The sequence below is a fragment of the Geotrypetes seraphini genome, chromosome 4, assembly GCF_902459505.1.
Source record: "Geotrypetes seraphini chromosome 4, aGeoSer1.1, whole genome shotgun sequence".
In the NCBI taxonomy this organism is placed as follows: domain Eukaryota; kingdom Metazoa; phylum Chordata; class Amphibia; order Gymnophiona; family Dermophiidae; genus Geotrypetes; species Geotrypetes seraphini.
Genome location: NC_047087.1, coordinates 238,906,199 through 238,922,601, shown reverse-complemented (window position 1 = coordinate 238,922,601; position 16,403 = coordinate 238,906,199). Strand labels below are relative to the sequence as shown.

Sequence of the window (16,403 nt, the reverse complement as noted above, 5' to 3'; positions counted from 1 at the left end):
TGGTCTTTGGGCTGCCAGTCGAACCGAGCCTCAACCCCTGGAAAATCTCACAATGTGAAGGGGGAGAGGACCAAGCATCCGGCCCATTATTAACCCTGGCTAAGCCAGGAAGGAGCCAAACAACCTGCGCTCAAACTCCTGATAAATCAGGGATGGCAGCATTGCAGGGGATGGCACTTGAGCTCCAAAAAAATAGAAAAGCGGGCTGGCTAGCTAGGTGTCTCTGAGGGCTGATTCTGCTAGCAGCAGACTTCCGCACCAGGCAGAGGTCCCAGCAAATGGGAACTCTGGGCAAAGAGCCTCCAATCAAACACTGAGAAAAAAATACCCCAAAATAATAAAACCGCAAAGCAGAGAAGAAACACTTGCTTGCAGAAAAAAAAAATGAGGGGGCAGGAGCAGCTGCCTGGGAAGGAGAAGGAGTTCAAAGATGATTGACAGCATTCTGCAAGAAACTTGCGGGTTCAGATGCATAATCCTATGGTTCAGGACTACTAGGCATGTTGCAGTAGAAAGGTTTTAGGAAGACAGATTAGATCCAAACAATTCTGCAGCAATATGTTTTTGAACCAGAGGCTTCTGCTGCTGCTAGAAATGTCTCTCCTGTGCTTGCAGCTGTGAAACACTCCAGAATATCAGCTTATCCTTCACAACTATAGCCAAGAATAGCTGCCAGCCATCATGCAGACCAGGTGCTCCCAAAAGCAGCAAAAGCCTCACATTCAAGCCAGACAAACTCTTCAGTAAAAAAAAAAAACACTCTATTGTCCAACCTAGTCAGCATTTTCAGCAGCTAGAGAACAGTAAACTTTTCCTTTTTTTCCTTCCAGACAGCAGTCCTTTAATATATTCTGCTTTCCTGTCCCTTTTCCAAACATTTTTTTTTTTATTGCTCCCTGGTGTCCCGACTGAGTCTCGTACCACATTCTCCAGCCCACTGCTCTCAGCTGGCTTCTAGACTCACTGCCAATAATCCTTTCAATTGCTGAAATCTTTAGGTTCTCCCTTAACTGCCTCTGTATGGCTTTTAACCAAAGATTTAGATCTGAAGATTGGTTTACTCTCTAATTTTGTATCAAAGAGAGCCTCAGTTTTGCCTGGAGCAATTTTTATTTTTTTTCCTTAAAGCAAAGGGACAAAAAAAATTACTTCCTTAAAAGACTCTCCAAATTTCCTTCAAAAAAAACTCAAACAAAAGCAAATAAAACAGTTGCTATGCTATAGAGAGATGTGGCAACAGCACAAGCAACAAACATTAGCAATAACAACCAGCAGAATTAAAGAATGATAGGCTATTAGCGGACAACACTGGTTCAACTTGCTTTATGAACTACAAGTCGCAAGCTTCCGAGTGACCTTTTCACCTCTACTCATTCTGTCAGGCAATCCAACCCAGAAGTCTGAAACTCCGTCCTTTTACAGGGTCTGCAGATTTCTTTGTCTTTCATGACTCCCTGTACAATCCACACTAAATTTCATTTCACTTTCTACACCTGATCTTCGGAAATGAGCCAGCACAGGGCCAACGTTAAATGGGGGAGGAGGCAAATGAAAACACGACATTTGCTCTGGACCCCGTGCCACAGGAAGCCTCAAACCTGCCTAATTCTGAAGGAGACAGTCTGCTAATGGGCTGTGGGACCCCCCTCCCCCATTTTAAATTTCTGCCCTGGACCCCAGCGTGTTTAAACGCTGTCCCTGAACCAGAGATTTGTTTTAGTGTAACCCTGCATGGCCTACTAAAGATGTCAGAGTCTCTCCTCAAGGTGAACAGTTACTTTTTGCATAACTTTTCAAGCTGCGTGTTAATTTACCACTATTCATACATCTTAGATCTTTATCGTCAAGTTACATCCCTGCCAGGCAACTACATTTCTTCCCAACAAGGTTTCTTGGCTTTGCCCCTTTTATCCGGTAGCTATTTTTGGAATAGATTACAGCCCCTAATTAGATTTGGGTGTATCTGAATACAACTCGCCTTGGGCCTACTACTGAAAAAGGTGTGAGCAAAATTGAAAATAATAACAACTAAATCGGAAAGCTGCTACAACGTCTTTAGGAAGAGACTAGAGACAAGGTTCTTAGAGCGTGATTTGCAATGAAAGGCTTCAGGAAAAATCAGTCTTTGGGCTGTGATTACCTGTGCTGTATTTTTTTTTTTAAGTGTGATTTATGTAAATTTTTATGATGTGTAAATTTTTTATGATGTGTAAATTTTTATGATGTGCATTATGCAATGCACTTGGAGAATTTATGAATGAGAAGGAAACTGGTAAGCTGAATATGCTGAACATTGCTCCTCCTTTCAGGAACACGTCTCTTCATTCATTTTTTTTTTTTTTTTGTTTCCTACTACAGTCTTATCAAACGTATTCAGGGTGTTAGCATGCTCCAATGGAACTCTGAAAGGGATGCTGCTCAAGCTTCATGGCAAACGTCTTTTCAAAAAAGGAATACGGCATATCTGCTGCAACAGAAAATTATATAGACTGTAAAAAGTGTTTTATCAGCAGCTGGATGGACAAACAGCATAACAGCTGCTTCCTAACCTCCTAGAGGCTGGTAGGATGGTTTATTCTGGTAGTTCCTTCTCCGTAGCACTACAGCGAGATATTCAAGGAGTCTTTGGAGTACAAATGCTGACGTCAGATGGAGAAGACAGAGGACAGTGTGTCACATGCCAGCTGGTGAAAATGTCCTTTTTTGTGTGGATTTGATGCAAGAAGATCACAACAACAACAACAAAAACCCAATAAAGTAGTCAATAAGTTTAGACCAGATACCTAAGTAAAAACCACTGAAAGAGAAAATGTAAAGGAAAAGATTTCCAGAGCTGCCCGAACTCCTGAAAGCTTTACAAGTTTTGATATATTCTTACATATTCTATTAATCCTTGACTTTCTTGTTTCCTCCATTTATGCCACAATTCCTAACTCTTTTGCTTTCTCTCATTTCCTATCCCTCCCTCCATGTATTATTGTTGAACTGCTTGACTGTATCAGATGTGGTTGACTGACTTTTAAGGCTTATCGTAATTAGATATAATTTTTATATTTCACATTTTATTTTGTCTTTTGTATTTCAAGATTATGCTTCGTTTTATGTATATATGTTACCCATTCAGATTAATTGGTTAATATAGGATATAAAACTGATAAATAAAATAAAATCAATTAATCCTATCCCTTCAATGTTTTTTCCCCAGGATTATGACAGGAGCTTCAGTATTTAATTTTAGCAATATGAAAAAGTAGCACCTGGTAGCCCCCGTCTGCAAAGCACTAAAGTTACTCTTCTCTTCCTGCCCTGTTCTAAGGGGCAGGTTCAGAATCAGTGGTCTTTTCTCCTCACAGAGGAAGGCCTAAAAGATACTTCTCTCAATATGGCTCAACAATGAAGTTTCCAGTCACCAAGCTTCTGTCACCTGATTCTGGGATTAGCCAACAAAAACTCAGGTCAAAAAAAAACCCTCCTCCCCCCTCCCCCTTGCAGGCTGGCAAAATTTAATTTTTCTACTTTACATAAGTTACCAGACTCACAACTTTTAAAAATGCCTACATTCTAGTGGGCAGAAGCAAGGTTAAAATGGATGTGTCCACTGGGCAAAAAGAGTATATTACAGTGCTGGATATCGAGTACTGCACCCACCCTGGCTCACTGGCGTTCTCCGATGATCACGCAAGCTTCGATGAAATGAAGACCTATAAAGGACATGGACTCCAAATTGGGACAGCGGTTCACCACCATATGGGAACCTTTTTGGACTACACGAACACCGGTGGCCCAAAGTCGCTTACTGAATACTTAACTTGCTTTCATTTAGTTGGTACCCGACGCCCTTTACACCACAGCCCACCTGGCATGAGGGAGGAGGTTTTCTTATAAGAAGAAAAGGTTTTGTTATGCACGTCCCTTCAGAGTTGTAACTAGCATTGTTCTGTCACTTAATGGACTTGTTTCTCTTTTCTGCTTGTACATCTTTACTATGTTTTGAATTGCTATATATCTGGATCTGAATAAAGATGATATTTTTTAAAAAATGGATGTGTCCTTAACCAATTCATTCATTACCAGTTCCACCATCAGCTCTGATGTTCACCAAAAAGCTGTTACTTTCTGAAATCAGCAGTATTCCAAAATAAGCAAAAATGGGGGGGGGGGGAGAACTCCTCTTACATCCACAACTTATTTCAGATGGCTAAACTAAATGTGTAACTTGAGTTTTGTCCTTTGTCTGGTGTTATATGAAATTTCATTCACTGCCTACTGAAAAGATCTTCCTCGTTCTTACCAAGGCTACCAGGGTAAAGACGATGTCCCATGAACATATTTGTTTTGGTTACCTCCTGTCTTTTAGTACCCTAATTCCCCATTCATCTTCAGGCTATGGGAAGTACTGTATATGAACAGATCTTAACATGTGTGGCAGCAACCAGAAGCTCTCACAACATAGCTAAACCAACACAAATTCTAAAGGTAGAAACAGGGACTAGAGACAACCATCAACCCAGACTGGACCCCTGTGGAATCATGTTTATTTCAGAAAGCAGGATAAAGAGAAATATAGAGTGGGGAGGGGGGGGGGGGTTAACATATTTCCACCAGACTTTTGAAGTTCTCAAATCAGTATAGCAGACAACTGTTAGTCATTGATGAAAGTAAAATTGGTAATTACTAAGAACACCAACTTTTGAAGGAATAAACAAACATAACATGAATATATTTCCATGAAAAGGCCTGCCTAAGATTAGCATGACTTAATGCTGTGAACTTTGAAAACAATCCCAGAAAATATGTGCAGTCCTCCATGTCTGTATCTGCAAACCCATATTGGCCACTTGGTGCCATGAAATTGTACATCAGTAACACAAACTACTTCAGAGTGTCTTTAAACAAGATAGACAGCATGACCTTGTAGTCACCTTGAATAATAGACTACTTAAATTCAAAATACTAGAAGATACTGGATAATGGAGAGGTTGCAGAGTGTACTGTATTAAACAAAAAACATTCCCTCAGTGCTCCTGCCCCAAATAGGTCATTTCACTGGATTTTTGCCTTTGAAAAATGTAGGCCAAAAATTTTTATGACATCTACATTTAAACAGTCTGAATGTTCAGTTTTCCCCCTCCCCATATGCAAAATTTACAGCTGAATCAGATGACAGGCTAAAACAAGGACAGCCTTTGTAAAAGCATAGACCCTAATACAAGACAGACACTGTTTTTAAATCTTTGTGTAATTTGGGATTTGAAGGTAGTAGATGAAGACACTATGGACATGAACTTCCTTTCTGACTGCAGCAATTTCACCTTCCCTCAGACACTGCCCAATACCGAATAGTCCTTATATAATAGTCAATATCTGGTACTCAATATTTGTCTTAATTGAGTTATTCCAAAGTGATAGTAGTGTCCCTCTTCCTTTCACTAACTTTGTAACCAATTGTATACTTTTCCTGTTCCTGGTAAATAACTGTAAAATATGATTTCCCCCCTAATCCCACCCCATCATAAACATTTTTATCTTACTAAAAATAAATTCAGACTGCAGGATGGCACTTAAACTCACAAAGCAGAGGACAAATAAAAATCTTGTCACTTCCTGTTCTATGTGTAACACTTATAATTAAATATTTGTTTGTGTGGGATATCCTCAGTGTGACAGTATAAGTGAAAACAACAATACTCCAAAGGCGCTAGAAGCTCTTCCACTTCGATTGGCCCAAGTTTAAATAGTGGTGATGCCCCTAGTGTGCTTTGATATAATATATATTCTTTGCACACTATTCAAATAATTGTTTAGAGTGTGTATACACACACACACATTCACGTGGTTCCTAAATAAGAGGACTTGGTCCTCGCAACTGAGATCTGATGAGCAACTGCAAGTTGAGTCTAAAATTTACGTAGACAACCTGTGACCCACATCGACGTACTGCCAGACTATTAAAGCTAAGTGCAGCCAACATTTTTTTTTTTCATTCAATCTATCTGGCTTTTCACAAACATTTTTGTATTATATTCACAGGGAGAATATAAATATATATTTATATATATTATCACCTTACACAATTATTTGATTAGTGCGCAAATAATATATATGATTTCAAAGCACCATCCTATGATGGTGTTATTCACTATGGGCTGCACAAGTTTCACCACTATTTAAACTTGGGCCAATAATCGAAGCGAAAGAGCTTTTAGCTCACTGAGGATATCCCACTCAAACAAATATTTAATAATATCATTATTACAATTGCACAATATTGAATATACCTCTCTGTAGATATCTGTACCTCTGTTTTGTATTTCTAGGCTCAGCTCTGGCAGCTTCACCTCAGTCTAGTAACTCCTCCCTCTGGGTCATTATCTGCCAGCGACTGCCCCTTCTGCGCCCAGCAGTCTGACTGGCTCCCCTGCAGTTACACTGGCCCAAGATCAGGTCATTAGGATAAACAAGCATAAATGCACACACTATGTACCATTAAAGTCACCAAACCACATACTACTTGCAACTCTGGTTTTCAGCAGTAACATCAGTACTGTGGCTACATAGCAGCTGCACACACAAACTTATTTTGCAGGGTCGCCCCTTCCCTTCTTCTCTCTACCCTGGCCTCTACATCACAGATCTACTTAGGGCCATCAGACATTCATCTGGCCCACAAGTAAACTTGACTCAAAAGAGATCAAGCATATCCAAAATACTATTAATCTCTAAAGATTTATCTTTCAAGAAAGGACACCTGTCCAGCACCACTTCCCTTAGGGTGTGACAAGTAAGGTTTTGTAAAAACTGCAGGGAAAATAAATGTATGGGTAATTACCATTAGATGCAGGACAAAGTAGCATTAGAAAGGCAATAAAACTGGTTATATTTATGGAGGACACAAAGTTCTTAAGAACATTTCTTATTAGAAGCAGTACTCAGTGTCAATATGATTGCAGATCAGGTATGAAACTTAGCTTTAAAATGCTGGATTATCTGAGAGGTTATTAAATAAGACTAAAAAAATACCAAAGCAAACTACAACCCAAAAGAGATATTGGTAGCATTGTGAACCATATACAATTTAGCGAAGGAAACAGGAAAAAAAAAAAAACCCAAACACTGAACAGCAACACACATATATGCTTAAAATGTTATGAAGCCATATCTTTTTTGCCATATCCTTAAATTAATTAGCATCTTGAAAATCCAGAATTATTTATTTGAGAAGCCAAGAACAGCATAAAACAGAAAATACAATAAATATTTCTATTAAAAATATCAATTACCTTTGAAACTCCATTTTTTGTAATTTTTACGCCTTAAAAAAAACGTAGTGAATTTAAAAGAAAAATGCAAAATTAAAAAAATTAAAGCACTTTACAAAGTAAGGGATATTTTTATATTAAAAACAATCCATAGCACTGAATCCTTTACCCGTTTTAAGCACCATTCCTAAACAGACGCAATGCACATTTAATATAAAGAAAACTTCGCGAAATCAGAGGCCAAAAAAAAAGAAAAAAATAATCGGAAACAAAAAAATGACGGAAGCACTCTCCGGTATTTTTTTTTCGTGAAGCATCTGTTAATCAGCCCCTGCATTCTTTCCTGCAAAAGGCACACGAGGTAGCCATCTTGCCTCCTTCTGCAAAGCAGTCTCTCCAATGCAAACCTCCTTCCCACTGCCTTTCACCGTTCTTCTCATGCTGCTTTAAAGCAGATCGCTCTGTTGCTCACACTCGGGACGCACTGGGCATGCCTCTTGTAAAAAAAAAATAAAAAAAAAAGCATCCAGAGAGGGGAGGAAAAGAAAGGATTCCAGCCAATAGCAAGGCAAGATAACAAATCAAAAAAATGATATTGCACGCAATAGATCTTCCCAAACAAAGGATCCCCCTCTGAGAGCTGTTCCTGGGCGCACTCTAAACTGTGGCGTGGAGTTCCGAAGAGGAGGATTGGGCGGCCGAGTTGCAGTAATGTATGAAGGGCCTGCGCTCGCTGCAACGCGCCCCTCCCCTACCGCCTCCTTTTGGATGTTGCCTTCCGGATCTTATTTAGGTAGGGGGCCACGTGGGCTTTAGCGCTACCAGGATGCCAGGGACAGCTGCTTCAGGAGACAGTAGTAACAGTCCATAATTAGTCTTTAACTAGAAATGTATTCTCTAAAAGCTGAGGTAGAACAATTCTGTTCTGGTGGAAGGAAGAGAAAGTTAATTTTTCTTAAAAGGAAAATAAGGGGGGTGTCTCCCCTTTAAGCTGCAGCACGGAAGCACTACAGAACACCTAGGCCTTTCTTTTCTGTGGTTCTACTTTGTTTCACTTGTTCAGTTTAGCCTTTGGCGCATTTTTCTCTCCTTCATTTCACAGCCGGCCCCCCTCCTCTCAGAAAGGGAAGCAAGTGCCCATCCCTCTTCTCTCAGTTCCAAAGAAGCTGATCTGTGAGTTCCAAGCTTGTCAGCCCAGGACAAGAGGTAAGGGTCAGCCATGAGGCAAAGGGTGCTTTAGGTTGCTTTCAAATGGATTCAGTTGAAGCTGTTGCATTGCTTTCGGTGAGTTTTATTTTTAGTGATGTGTTTTGTTCTTGTCCTTCCCCTCTTTAACACTTTCAGGCTGCTGCGGTATCGGATAAGGTAGAACTGCCAAGTTACCCAGTTTAGGAGGGCGATTTTAGAGCAGGCTTGCCTAACATTTTTTATTTGGGGGGGGGCACATTTTACTTTCTGTAACATTTTGGGCCAAAACATGCACTGTTGTATTCTGCTACTATTTGGCAAAAGCTTGTGTGAAAAATGTGAGGATGTATTGTCCTTCCCCTCCCCCCCCCAGTCTTTCTCTCTCCCCCTTACATGTTTCTGACACCCTTCACTCAGTCAGTTTTTCTCATATACGCTTCCCTGACCACTATTACTATTTCTTATTTCTATAGCGCTATTAGGCATAAGCAGCGCTGTGCATTAAACATGTAATCTTCGCAAAAAGTAAATTTGACCACGTTGCCCCGCTTCTGTCCAAACTTCATTGGCTTCCAGTAATTTCCAGGGTTCACTTTAAATGCGGCTGCCTAACTTTTAAGATCCTACACAGCATCCTCCCTCCCCTAATTCCACTATCTTGGGAATTCTTCGAGTCCTGATACCACCCCGAAATTTATACTATCCTTCCCCTGGTTAAAAGGTGTCATCAATGTGGGAAAATAAGGGACATCTCTCTCATTCAGAATCGCAGAGCTTTGGAATAACCTTACCACACCACTGCGGAATCTGGGCTCCTTCCAACTATTCCGAAAACATCTTAAAACTTGGCTATTCTCAAATATGTAATCCTATCTTCCCTCTTTATTCTTCCCCTACCCTTCCTATGGAGTTCCCTCTTTATAACAAGTTCCTGTAATCCTTACTATGGAGTTCCCTCTTTATACTACACCCGTGAAAACCGTGCCGAGCTCTATGATTATGGAGATGATGCGGTATACAAACTTAAGGTTTACTTTAGTTTAGTAAGAGAGAGTCCTTGCTCAATAGAGTTTATAATCTAATTAAAACAGATAAACAGGTCAAATAACGGTTATGGGATTTCTCACAGAGGGCATGATAAAACGGACATGGGTGCTTTACAACCGAGTGGGAGTTAGGAGTCAAAACCAACCTCGAAAAAGTGGGCTTAGCCTAGATTTGAACACTGCCAGAGGCAGTGCTTGATGTACTGACTCTGGTAGTCTGTTCTGGCATATGGATTAAAGAGTCTGGTGTTGGCAGTAGAGGAGAGGGACTCAGTCTCTCTCATGTACCTCTGTGCATGACTCCCCCCCCCTGCCCCCCAGCTTTCACCCAGTCTCTCACCTGACTGAATTCAGCTTCATCCTAACCACCCAACTCCAGCATCTTTGCTGTCACTCTGGCTGTCTTCAAGCTTGAGCCGCATCATTCAATAAGTTTGAATCCAATGACTCGTGCCATATGTTCTGGGGAAAGCCACGGCTGTCGCTGGGACTGATGACATGGAATCTTGCTGCTATTTGGGATTCTGTCTGGTACTTGTGACCTGGATTGGACAGAATACTGGCTTAGACTTATGCCCTCAAGTGCCGGGAGGCTGGCTGTTCTGCATCCTGGGGTGGGGAGAGAACAGCAGGAGGATCTCGGCACTGCAGTGGTGAATTCGGGGGGGGATACGGGAGAGTGGTCAGCAAAGAAGCAAGAAAAGTTGATGCTTGGAACTTAACTTAACATTCAATGTTCAGAGGGTGCTAGAGTGGGAAGCAACCTGCCTGGCAAAGGTTACCACAATCATATTTTAAGTAAAGGCAAAAGGAGTCATTAAGTATTCTATCCCAATACCCAGAGGAGCAGCACACACAACCCCTGCTCCCTAATGCAGAAAACTTACTGTCAGCTTGGAGCTGGTTTTGGGGGTTTGATGGCCTCTACTATCTGCAGACTCTGTGCTAAAAAGGGGGAAAAAAAAAGCTTCCTGAGTTGTGCAAACTTTAATTTTCTTCTTTCCTTCAACCCCCTTGTGGAGCAGTGAACAGGCAGAGCTGTTTCCTTGCACTTCACTGATGAAAGTAGCACCTACGAGCTCATGTGGAAGAGGCAGTTAACGGTAGAGCATTGTGGGGTGGAGAGCAAGAGAAAAAAAAAAAAGCTGGCAACTAGACGGCAGCAGGAGGAGGAGGGCGAGGTGCCCAACATCTTTACTTCCCCCTAAGTATGTGCACAAGAGTTGCGCTTAACGGCAAAATTCTTGTGCGCATGCATGATGTACTTTTCCAAATCTCAAAGCTAACAGCGCATGTATAATTTGCGTACTATTAGTGTTGAGAATTGGAAAGCTTTTTTGGGTGCTGTTTCTTACAGCGCCAGAGTTCTGAGCATTGGCATGTCATGGAGCAATGGCACCAGCTGCTGAGTATGTAACCTTGGCTGTACTGGAGGAGCCCAGCAAGCCACACAAGAGAAATCCTGGGTGCAGTCAGCCGAGCTCCTCCTGTCACTCTTCCGTATGGGAGTGTGGCATAATCTGCCTGGAGCACCAAATATAGAGGGAGTGTATGGTGCACTGGTTAGAGCCACAGTCTCGGCACAGTGAGGTTGTGGGTTCAAATCCCACACTATTCCTTGTGACCCTGGGTAAGCCACTTAATCTCCTATTGCCCCAAATACATTAGGTAGAGTGTGAGCCTGTGAGGGTAACCAGGAACTGTAACTTATTTGCATACCCGAAGATTTTAGGATGTAAATTTAGGTCTTTCTTAGACAGGATGCTCGCATTTCAAGCAAGTAAACAGTCCTGGTTGGGTAACTACATTAGTGGAGCCATGCTTTCTTATGGCATCTTCCTAAAAGAAATTAAGACAGTACTATTTGATAAATTTATCTCTTAATTTGAGGTTCTATTCTTAACATAATAATTTTACTGTTAACATAAATATTTTTATTCTCTTACTTAATATGCTGTATTTTTACCATTAACATTTTGTATTTCGCTGATTGTCCAGTTTTTCTCTTCTGTAAACCGCCTACAATTCTTTTGATTGAGGCGGTATAGAAAAATAAAGTTATGTTATGTAGGACAGATAGGGAAAAATTCTTGAGTACTTGAATGTAAACTACTTATGCTACAAGTGGTATATAACTATAAAATAAATAAATAAATACATGTCTCTCTTAATTATTTGTTTAATTTCTTATATACTACCTGGAAGCTGCTGAACTGGTGTACTTTCAGTTACAGTAGTCATTTTTCTGACCTGGAAGGCTCACAATCTGAGTTTATATCTTGGGAAATGGGAGGTTTAGGTGACTTGCCAAGATCACAAGGAGCCGCAGGGTGATTTGAACTGGGCTTCCCTAGCTCTTGGCCTGCTGCTCTAATCATTAGGCAACAGTCAGCAGAAGGCAGTCGTTTGGACTCAGCCAGTGCCCTTCAGGTCAAGATGATTGATTTTGAAAATTTCTATTCCGCTTATAATCTATGCAGATTACAGTATTCACATACACAGGTCCTAAGTAAAAATAACAGTAGTATATCTTTACAGATAGAAACATAGAAGATGACGGCAGAAAAGGGCTACAGCCCATCAAGTCTGCCCACTCTGCTTACCCACCCCCTGTCTAGTCAAACAAACTTAGCCAGAAAGAACATCCTATAGTCTAAAACAGGCTTAGCCAATTCTGGTCCTCAAGAGCCACAGGCAGGTCAGGATATCCACAATAAATATTCATGAGATAGATTTGCATCTCAAGGAGGCAGTGCATGCAAATCCATTTCATACATATTCATTGTGGATATCCTGGAAACCTGGCCTGCCTGTGACTCTCGAGGACCGGAATTGCCTATCCCTACCTAGTCTAAAAGAATGCTCTAAGAAACAATGCATTTTCAAAGATTTTGGTTTTTGTTTGTAAAGACTTCAAATCTTTGAATAACCTCAATGAGCCATTCAAAGGATTCCATAACCGAGGCCCAGCCACAGAGATGTCCTAAGTAATTGGTAACTGCCAGCCACCTGCCCCTCTTCCTTCTATCTCTGTGGCAGGTGGATGTTGTGCCACTGGGGATGTGGTGGAGTTGACTTGAAGCATGCATCTGCTAACCAGCCACGGCATACTCTTGTATGTTCTGGCATTGGCCAAAGTGATAGGGAACACAAGGGTAATATCCATCTCTGAAATGTATAGGAAATCTGTGTTCTGCTGTAACTCCATGGAAGCTGCTGTCAATGAAGTCCTTGTGGAGGAGGGTGTCTACCAGTTGGAGTTTCTCAAAACATGAGAAATGGTTCTTTTCAAATATACACACCCTGTCTCCCAGATCATAGTAAGTCATTAACTTCTCCAAGTGGTGTTTCAGTTACATCTTTTAAGCTAATGCGGAAACACCATTTACTTGCTATGATCTCTTTACCATTTGAATTGGGTTGGGGTGAGCAATATCCAGAGGTGGCCTCTTCACATGTATTCAGGTAGCACAGGGAAGCATATTCCTCTCCTGTCTCAACCAGTGGTACTTAGCCACTCGTTAATGCAGTGAGCCCTGGTGAGTGCCATAGAATTGGCACGCTTCTCAGATCACCTCTAGTGGTGGCGAAGGTAAGGCTGGACCTTGCCCGGCCTTGAGCCACCCATTGAAAGTTCAGCAATTCCCTTCTTGAAAAGGAGTTCACTGTGGCAGTTTGAGAGTTCCAGATAGACTGATACATTTAAGAGGCTAACTTCCTGAAACTCTCAGTAGGACATGGGGAAGATAAACCAGGAATATTGGCAGGGAGCAGCATTTCAATGCTGAGTGACACTCAGGGAAAGTGCTTGACCTTCGGTTCTTTCTCTCCAACACTAAGGACGTGGCTTGTGCCTAGATCGGTGGTTCCCAACCCTGTCCTTGAGGACCACCAGCCAGTCATGTTTTCAGAATATTATTTATTTAGTCGATTTTCTAGCCCTTCTTCCCAGAGGAGCCCAGAATGGGTTACAATTTTACATGCATAGCGGAAGGATAGCAACAAAGTTACAAATTCACACATAGCAGATATACAAAATAACCGATTGAAAGGATGAATGGCAGCAGTGAGATAATTCCTATGTACTACCTGTAGGACTGAATACATGTTTTAGGGGATTGAGCACAGCAGCAAGGTAAACGGTAAGGCAATATAAGTATAGTAGCTAGAAATACAATACATTCGTTGCCTAGGGCAAATATATTCGTTGCAAATGACAATTTTAAGGCACTCTTGGTGAAGACACATGTAGAGAGCCAAGATCTTATGTAGTTTGGAATCGGGTGCATGCATGGAGACTTAGTTACGGCTACAAGTCAAAGTGGGAGGGCACATACAGTGAGGCAGTATAATTTTGCTGGGGTAGAATTAGAGGTTAGGGACGAGAGTCGGGTAAAGAGGTGAGTCTTTACCGCCTTCCTGAAGTTTAGTAGACCTGTCAGTGATCTGATGTGTTCCATAATTTGGGTAGGAAGTGCAAGTAGGACTGTTTGTGGGCATGTTCCAGAAGGAGGGTACGTGCCGGTGGGGCGTACAATCTTCTTTAGGTTAAAGTATTTAAGTAAAGGTAAATGCATAATTTTTAATTTATTATGTATTAACTTTTCAAATTAAACAAGCAAATCAATAGTTGAATACTGATAAGTAATAAAAATCCCCCTGAGTATGTAAATGCATAGGTTGATGTTTATTTCTTTAACGATGTCGCTCTAGATATCAACTCAAATTTGATCACATTATGATCACTGTTTCCCAGTGGAGTCAACACAGACACTGCCCATACTTTGCCCTGCATTCCCCTAAGGACCAAATCTAAAGTAGCTCCCCCTCTTTTTAATTCCTGGACCAGTTGCTCCAAGAAGCAGTCATTTATGATATCTAGGAATTTTACCTCCCTAACATTCCCTGATGTAACATCCAGTCAATGTTTGGGTAATTTAAATCACCCATTATTATACTGTTGTCCAATTTGCCAGCTTTCCTAATCTCTGAAAATATTTATTCATCTGTATGCTCATTCTGGCCCAGGGAACTCTACTTATATATTCCTTTCCGTCACACATGGAGTTTTTATCCATATAGATTCCTCACGATATCTATCATGCAGAATGTTTACTTTGAGTCAATTTCCTCTTTAACATATAGCACACATCCTCCAATTTGATCTACTCTATCCTTGTGATATAATTTAGACCCAGGTAAATTGATTGTCATCCTTCCATCAGGTCTCTAAGATACCTATTATATCTCCACCTCGTTCAATGCTATATACTCTAACTCAGTGGTTCCCAACCCTGTCTTGGAGGACCACCAAGCCAATCGGGTTTTCAAGTTAGACCTAATGAATATGCATGGAGCAGATTTGCGTGCCTCTCGCGTCCATTATATGCAAATCTCTCTCATGCATATTCATTAGGGCTAGCCTGAAAACCCGATTGGCCTGGTGGTCCTCCAGGACAGGGTTGGGAACCACTGCTCTAACTCTCCTATTTTATTTTTTAGGCTTCTACCATTTATATACAGACACTTCAAATTCTGTTTTCCTTGTACATAGGCTGCTGAGAAGATGACAGGGATAATTGAGTCCTTTATTCTGCCTTCCTCTTAAGCATTCTTGGTTTTCTTTCACCGTTATTAAAACCTCTTTATTGGGACTTCCTAAATATCCTGTTTTTCAATAGTATCCTTCAAGAATATTCCACACTGAACCTTCCACTCCTGAGTGACTGTTGGCTCCCTGCTCCTCCCCCTCCCCCCCCCCCCCCCCAATCTTAGTTGAAAAGCTTCCCTAGCAGCCTGCTTCTCTTCTTACCATCTATCTATTTCAGTGGTTCCCAACCCTGTCCTGGAGGAACACCAGGCCAATTGGGTTTTCAGACTAGCCCTAATGAATATGCATGAAGCAAATTTGCATGCCTATCACTTCCATCATATGCAAATCTCTCTCATGCATATTCATTAGGGCTAGCCTGAAAACCCGATTGGCCTGGTGTTCCTCCAGGACAGGGTTGGGAAACACTGATCTATTTCCCCCTTTCTGGAAGGCAGAAAGTATTCAAAAAAAAGCAAGGATGATGATGGCCACCCCTTGGCCCCGGACCTTGCATTGATGAGCACCGATTTAGTTACTATACAACACTGCTTTTTCCAGATCCTATTGACCCTCACACTTGCAAGATGTGCAGGAGGGGTTTTCTTTTATTAGCAAAAGGGACAGAGCTAGGCTGGGTGAGCCCTTGTGTCTAGCTGACACCCTTAGTTGGATGTTGCATGGGAGGCCCCCAAGCATAGACAGGCTGATAACAAAGTGTGTCACTTGGTCTTACTAGAATCCAATCCTCACATGTCCTTGCTGAAACCCTGGAGATGGAAAGATAGTTGGTTTTTTTGCTGTCACATTTTCTTACCTAATAGATTACCAGTGGATCTATTCAATTGCCTCTCTTAAGATGAGTAGTCAAATGTTCAGGCCTTTTGGTAGGGCTGCTTCCAGTGGAGATATACCCAAGCCAACTTGTGAAGCAAGGAGACTCTAAAGTATTTAGGGATCCACCTTTCTGGCCTCGGTTATTAGGCATGAACTGATGGAAAAGGTGGAGCGCCATCTGAGGTTGTGGTTGGGTGGCCATGCCTGGTGTCCTTTTGAGACAGTTTTGATGTTATCAGCAGGCAGTGAGCATGGGGTGGCACTGGCTAATTCTCCTCAGCCCCACCTCGCCTGCATTCAAGGAAAGCTACTGAACTTTCAGGGCCAGCAAGAAGTGCTGGGTCTCTGTAGGTATCCTGAGTCTTCCTATGAGGGAGGGCAGTCAGGGGTTCACCTTCCACCTTCAGGTCCTGCAGGGATTTCTGTATGTAGAACCCCTGGCACACTGGCAGCTTTTTGTTGTTGATTTTTCTTCCACTAGTT

The 16,403-nt window shown here is 41.6% G+C and overlaps 1 protein-coding gene across 1 annotated transcript in view; it reads right to left on the bottom strand.

The window, feature by feature from the left end:
• Positions 1–8,046, bottom strand: part of TET1 (tet methylcytosine dioxygenase 1) — a 130,992-nt gene extending 122,946 nt beyond the window's left edge. The window contains exon 1 of the mRNA XM_033940547.1: positions 7,281–8,046. The gene's annotated coding sequence lies outside the window, so the exon portion shown is untranslated. The remainder of the gene's footprint in view (positions 1–7,280) is intronic.
• Between the last annotated feature and the right edge of the window lie 8,357 nt (positions 8,047–16,403).